The following is a 7425-nucleotide window of genomic DNA, read 5'->3' as shown; positions in this document are numbered from 1 at the left end:
TACTAACAGCCTTAAGATACTCGTGCACATCTGCAACACAAGTACCATACTTTTAGAACATAATAGAATACTGGAAACATTTGTGAACAGAACTTATTTCCAGTTATCGTTTAGAAGTTCTCTTTTAACTAATTTAAATATTCATCTAGTCGATTTTTGAAAATGAAGTCGCGTCAATTACTATTTGCGGCAGGATATTAAACTGCAACACAACACGGTTTGTGAAGAATTTCTCTCTTGGCATGCTATAGAGTACTCTTTGCTGTGTAAGTCTATGATTATGACTGAGCATAATATACTTTGATGGACGATTGAATATAACGTGAATTTATTTCATCAAACCACGCATGAACTTGAAAATCAGAATTAAATCACCTCTTATTCTGCTCTCTTGAAGTGTCGAAAGACATAACATGACTCTTTTCTGCTCGGCGGTGCAATGCTTAATCTCAGAAATGAGCATTTTTTGTAGCACGGTTTTGATTTCTAGCGCTTCCATGTCTGCCCGTTGGTACGGTGACAACACTTGTATAACGTACTCTAGGTGAGAATGAACATACTGGTATGCAGTTTTTTCCACAGTGAAAAACTACGGCTGCGAAAATTTTTTTCCAGCCTCCCAAAGGAGCGTTTAGCATTCGCAGCAGCTGCTGAAACTTGAGCATTAAGTTTAAGAACATCTGAGATAATAATTCCAAGATCTCGCTCTCTAATTCAGTAACTTCGATTGCAAGCGGCAGGTCGTCTATTCCTGGCATGAAGTAGTTTCGTTTTGATACTTTTTTTCCTCGGCCAGTATTCATCACTTTACACTATTAAAGGTAATGAGCTAGCTGTGTGAACATTTAATGGCTTTGTCTAAGTCTGCTTGCAGACTCTCCACGTCCCGGTCAGATTTTATGATGTCAATAATTTTGCTTTCATCAACGTAGAGCTTGATTTGATGTTCTAACTTGTCTGGAAGATCATTTATGTACTGAACAAATAGTAACGGACCCAAGACCGAACTTTGCGGTACGCCGCTAATAACGTTTTTCCAATTTGATGTACGCTCTCCGAAAACGACTCTCTGCTACCTTCGTGAGAGCAATGCTTTAATCTATACGTGAAACTCCTCTTTGATTCCGTAGTTTTGAATTTCGTAGAGATGTCTATTGTGTGGAGCTCTGTGAAAGGCTTTTGCCTGATCCGTGAAGATTACGTATGTAGCGTATCCCTGAAATATAACTTCTGTTAAAAAATCAATTGTTTCCAGAAGGTTTGTCAAGCACAATTTTATTACCTCGTTTTCTTACCTCTTCTTGCTTGGCCATCATTATTTTCTTAACTATTATTAATTATCTAAAAACAAGTAAATTAACTTATAGAGAATTAAATAAGCTTTAAAATGGATATAAGCATGAAAAAAAAGAATTTAGTTTGTGGCATTTAAAATTCAGTTAAAGATAGTCCGGATTTTTAGTAACCACCCGTTATATATATATATATATATATATATATATATATATATATATATATATATATATATATATATATATATATATATATATATATATATATATATATATATATATATGTATATATATATATGTATATATATATACATTTACAAAAGCAACCATACTAGAGGTATATAGTTCAGCAGCAAAATGGTGTAAACAAAGTTACTCAACTCAAATAGATATTAAATGTGAGATCCTTTTAAAAAAAAAAAATTTTTTTGCCGTCAAAATCAAACTTAATAGAAATAAGTTAATAATGGTCTATTCTTATGTCGAAACACAATTAATTTTTTAGATTCATTATCTATAGCACGCTGGTAATCAGCCCTCTTTAATAAGTTAAGAAAGTATGGACATAACGCTAAATGATTAAAGGTACATACGGATCAAGGGTACAAATTCTCCCCTGCTTGCATGTAAACGCGTGAAATGCTCTTCCACGGTACTCTGTGATAAGACCGTTAGATCTTGAAGCAGCTCAATAACTACAAAAAAAATTAAAAAAAATCTCACTCTACTTTCTTTCTTCAAATATAACTTCCTATTTGCAGCCTATGGGTTTAGGAATCATTTGATTGTTGGAGTACAAGTAAAGCACTCATTCAAGTAATAAAATTATAAAAGCTATTGACAACGGAAAACAAATATCTTCAACCTCTGTACTTGAAGCTATGAAAATGCTTTTTCGGAATAAAGTTTTAGAAACAGTTATTGATAACTGCTTTTGTAAAGAAGTATTTAAGGAAAGAGCGAGCAACTAAATTGATAATTACTTCTTAGCATTATAAAAATTATATACATACACACACACACACACACATATATATATATATATATATATATATATATATATATATATATATATATATATATATATATATATATATATATATATATATGTATATATATATAACACAGTGTTAAATGGAAAAAAATTTTGTTAAGTGATTTTCTACTAATATATAATTGCTCTGTTCTTTTAAGAACATTGAGCGCTCTATTGTGTAGAATACTTTTTAAAGTTGTTTAAATATATATATATATATATATATATATATATATATATATATATATATATATATATATATATATACACGTAATTAGTAATTAAATCATTGCTTATAGTTAACGACAAAAAGACTAAATTAACATCGTTAAGTTCTTTTTAAAATCTGTTACACACAGCAGGTACCATAAAAAGAAAGTCAAGTAAAGCCTGCCATCACCTAAAAAAAGAAATGAAGAATAATTACAATTTTTAATTACAAAAGTATCATTTGCATTTTATTGTTAGTAGTATATAACAGATAATAATATTACAGAAAATATGAAGAATTAAAAAAATAGCTATAACAGCCCAACTCTATCAACACAAAACAAAGAAACAATAGCGCATAGCATAAGATATTTGTAAGCACACATTACAGACATTACTATGTCTCTCCAAAATAATTAAAGAAGAAAAGATTTTACAAAGGCTAGAAAACTTAACGTAAAAACACGGTTAAATAACACCACAAATTAATAAGATATTTTATCAACTAAAATACTTGAACTAAAAAGATTTTGTTTCAATATTGAACAACTATGGTTAAACAATTTGAATAATTATATTTTTACCTTTATTATTTGAAGTTCCAGCTTCTCTCTAACTGTTGACTAATGACTAATAGAGTAAATTTCATATCATTAAATTTACAAAATTAAAACCATGTTTCAACAGTAAGCAAACTAATCAAGTGATGACAAAGGCAACTAAAAAAAAGAACATAATTATGTTTGAATTTATAAAAAAATTTAAAATCATTTTAATTTAAAACTGTTATCAACTGTTACTATAAATAGTAAAATTCATTTTTAGTATTGTTCTAAAGTAATCAAAAAAACAAACATTAAATAAATCAAATAAACAAACAGATTTATTTAATTTAATAGATAAATGTAAAAGAATCTTACAAATTGTGATCTTTTCTAATTAAAGACTTTATTTTAACTTAAGATTAATTGAAATCCATGTCTTTTTTTAAGTATATAAACAGAAAAGCAATAATATAAACAGAAAAGCAAAAAACTTGGAACAAATATTTTTTTAATTAAAACTACTATATTTAAACAAATTAAATTAAATAAATCTCTAGGACTTCCTACATTAGTGATGGCAAAACTAAAACACATCCTGGTCTATTATTATGATCATTTTCAAGGTTGTTTACATGTTTGTGTAAGGCATCATACTGCTCGCTTCTCTGTTTAGGTTAATTGTCTAACTGAAAGTCTATAATTGTAATACTGAGATAATGTAACATGATTTCTAACCAATGTAGCACATTCAGGGTTGTGAACTATTTGATTATGCCAATTAGCATCACCCCTTGGAAAAAATGGAGAACCATAGGATCTAAGTTGGCAGACATACTTGATATAGTTTTGAGAGGATGACCTCTTGGGTAAATAACAACTTCCCTGGAAGCAGGTGGAGCACCATCTTTGCCAACAAATACAACTGCAATATCATGTGAAAGGAGATAATAGCTATGTCTATCTTGCCCAAGTAAAGTCATTTTTATAACTAAGACCGAGCAACCTCCTATAGCTGTTTGGCGAATTTCCTCATTTCCACTTCAGCTATGTTTTTAAATGCAGGAGAAGTTGTGTTCTCTTCACTAATAAAATTTTGCAATCGAAACATTAAACCATTTAAGCAAAGATCATTACCACATTGTCGCATTCTAAAATTTACTGCTGAAAGTGGATCATATAGGCATAGTTGACAATATGTCAGCGAAACATCTTGATTTGGCCTAAGATTACATATACAATACAATACTCTTATGACTTTAAAAAATATATATATCAGCAAGAAGATGTTTGAAAAAAAATTAACTTAGCTTTACATTTATCAGATGATGTATTATGTACAACATAAATACATCATCTGATAAATCTAAAATGAACAATTTAATGAATAAGTAAATAAATAAGAAAAACATTACATACAAAAAATATAGAGAAAAACTGTTGTGATTTACCAGAGTAGTAGTTGTTAAATATTATTATTTCATGTTAGCTTTTAGAAAATAATTAATGCTGGTGCATCATGATTCCAAAATATTTATAGCAAAAATCATATAATAAACAGTGCTAAGGACAAAAAATCAAATTGAGATAAAATAAATTGCATACATGGCAAAATAAATTGCATACATGGCAAAATAATTTGTTTAGGCTTTTAATGAATGATTTAAGGCAGTGATTTTTAATAATAAAATTACCTATTTATCAATAATAATAAAATTACCTATTTAACAATAGACACCAAATGAAGGTAAGCCAAATGTCTATCAACTCAAAAGATAACAAAAAAACAACATCACAGCAACAACACACAACAATAGCACACACCATAAGTTAATATAATATGCATATAACATAACTTAAGTAACATAACATTCATATTTAACAGAACATAAGAAACAACATTACACAAAGTGTTATTAAAATACATTACTATGTATTTTTAGAATAATTAATAATAAAGGCTTGAAAACACCCAGACCTAAAGCAGTAACAGTTTGACACTAAACACTGTTGTGTAACCCTCTGTTATAAGTACATCACTTGGCTGGCAAGGTTGACAAATCTTGCTCTACACGTTTACCAAGTCACAGCACTTTGAAAACATGGAAACAACATAATATAAACATATGTACCAACTATAAACACAATAAATGTGTTTAAATATGTTTAAGGTTAAATATATACCTTATATACATATTAAAACACATTTATAAAACAATTATATAACACATATTAACACATACACAAACAATAAAAAAACACTTTACATTATTATAAAAAAGAATCGATAAAACAACTTTAAAGTACATATTACCATATACACACACTTATGAAAAAAGCAAACAATAAACATGTGCAAACAAAAAATTTTAAAATAACGCGCGAAAATTTAAAAAGATTCAAAGTAAACAAAATAAATATTAACAAACAAAACTCTTTACCTTCATTTTTTTTTCATGAGAACTGTAATCCTCCTAACAAAATTTAACCTTTACATACAATAACATGTGACATGCCATGTCAGTGTTGGCACAAAATTTTAATTTATTTTTCTAAATTTTCTAAAAAAGAACAAAACTAGTTAATAGCATCACAGAAATTTTAAAGTAGTAATAACCAATTTTATGGAAATAGCATTAGTATAACTTTTTTGTTGCATAAAAAATAATTAGGCTTCATCCATGCCCCTATTTTCCTTCTAAAAAAAAAAAAAAAAGCTCAATAAAAACAAAACTGCTAAAAAAAAACAAAAAAACAAAGCTAAAAGAAAAACTAAAGCAAACTAATTGTAAACGATTTTTAAAATTAAAAGGAGTGACCCTTTCTACTTTATATCTAAATAAATGTTATATATAAATTGCTATTTTCTATACTTACTTCAATTATAATATGATCTTAATGATAATTATTTATCTTAATATGATTCTTTATGTAATATTTCTAAACTAATAAATAATAATTAAATTCCAAAAAGGTAAAAAGTTTTAACTAGCTTAAGAGATCTTCTCCAATGACCGCGTGCATTTAGAGAACACGCTCTTTCAAAGCCTAGTAACTAATGAAATGATGTTAAACATTAAACATTTCTGTAGCAATTATATTATATATATATATATATATATATATATATATATATATATATATATATATATATATATATATATATATATATATATATATATATATATATATATATATATATATATATGTATATGATATATATATATATATATATATATATATATATATATATATATATATATATATGTATATATATATATATATATATATATATATATATATATATATATATATATATATATATATATATATATATATATATATATATATATATATATATATATATATATATATATACACACACACACACACATATATATCCTTAGAATCGCAAACGGCGTCATACTTCATGTGTTTGGAGAAAACATTGAACAAAACGCATAATCAGGGCGTTAGCCAGGAAAATATTTTATACCGCGTTTTTGCGATATTGGGAATTTTTATCGTTATTGTTCCTCAAAATATTCAGAAATTTTACTGAGATTATCCTTTTACCTTTAAAAAAAAAGTTCATTGAATTTTGGGAATTTTAAACATATTGGGAATTCAGCGTTATACGCGGCGCCATTGGGCTAGCTAACACCCTGATAATAAAACTTATAAATGTGTTATGTACAATACAAAACAGGTTATTAATGCGGATTGGGAAATTCCCCCCTCCAACACACAAACCATGACGCTGCCGCGACTCCAAGGATATATATATATTGAACTATTTATTAGCGGAAACATATGAAAACCAAAATTTTCTTTATAATATATATAGTATACTTTATAAATAACCCTCTACAATTTCCTTGGTACAACACTCGATTATGATTAATAACAACTATGTAAACATGAATTTTCTAATAATCTAAATCTTAAGAAATTATAAACATTTAAACTTAAATAAAAATGTTAGAAATGAATTAATGCTATATTAAATATAGAAAAACAAACATATAATAACACAATTATATCCTAAACCATAATTCATTCATGCAAGTGAAATTATTATACATTTATTGAAAAGCCAGAAACATTTTTTTCAAAGAGCAAAGGTTTTAACAATACTATAGGTAAATTTTATTTATAACAAAATGTTTTCATGACTTTTATCCCAATTATTAAAAGCATGTGAAAGCATTAACCTACCCGTAAATATCTTTCAACGCTAGACCCCATATAAGAATTATAGTAGTCTATATTTTCAATATTAACATATTATATAATATAACAATATTAACACGAAGCTTTAAATTTAAAAGTACAATTTAAAAAA

This window comes from Hydra vulgaris, chromosome 04, assembly GCF_038396675.1.
Source record: "Hydra vulgaris chromosome 04, alternate assembly HydraT2T_AEP".
NCBI classification, from domain to species: Eukaryota; Metazoa; Cnidaria; class Hydrozoa; order Anthoathecata; family Hydridae; genus Hydra; species Hydra vulgaris.
This window is presented reverse-complemented; position numbering follows the sequence as displayed.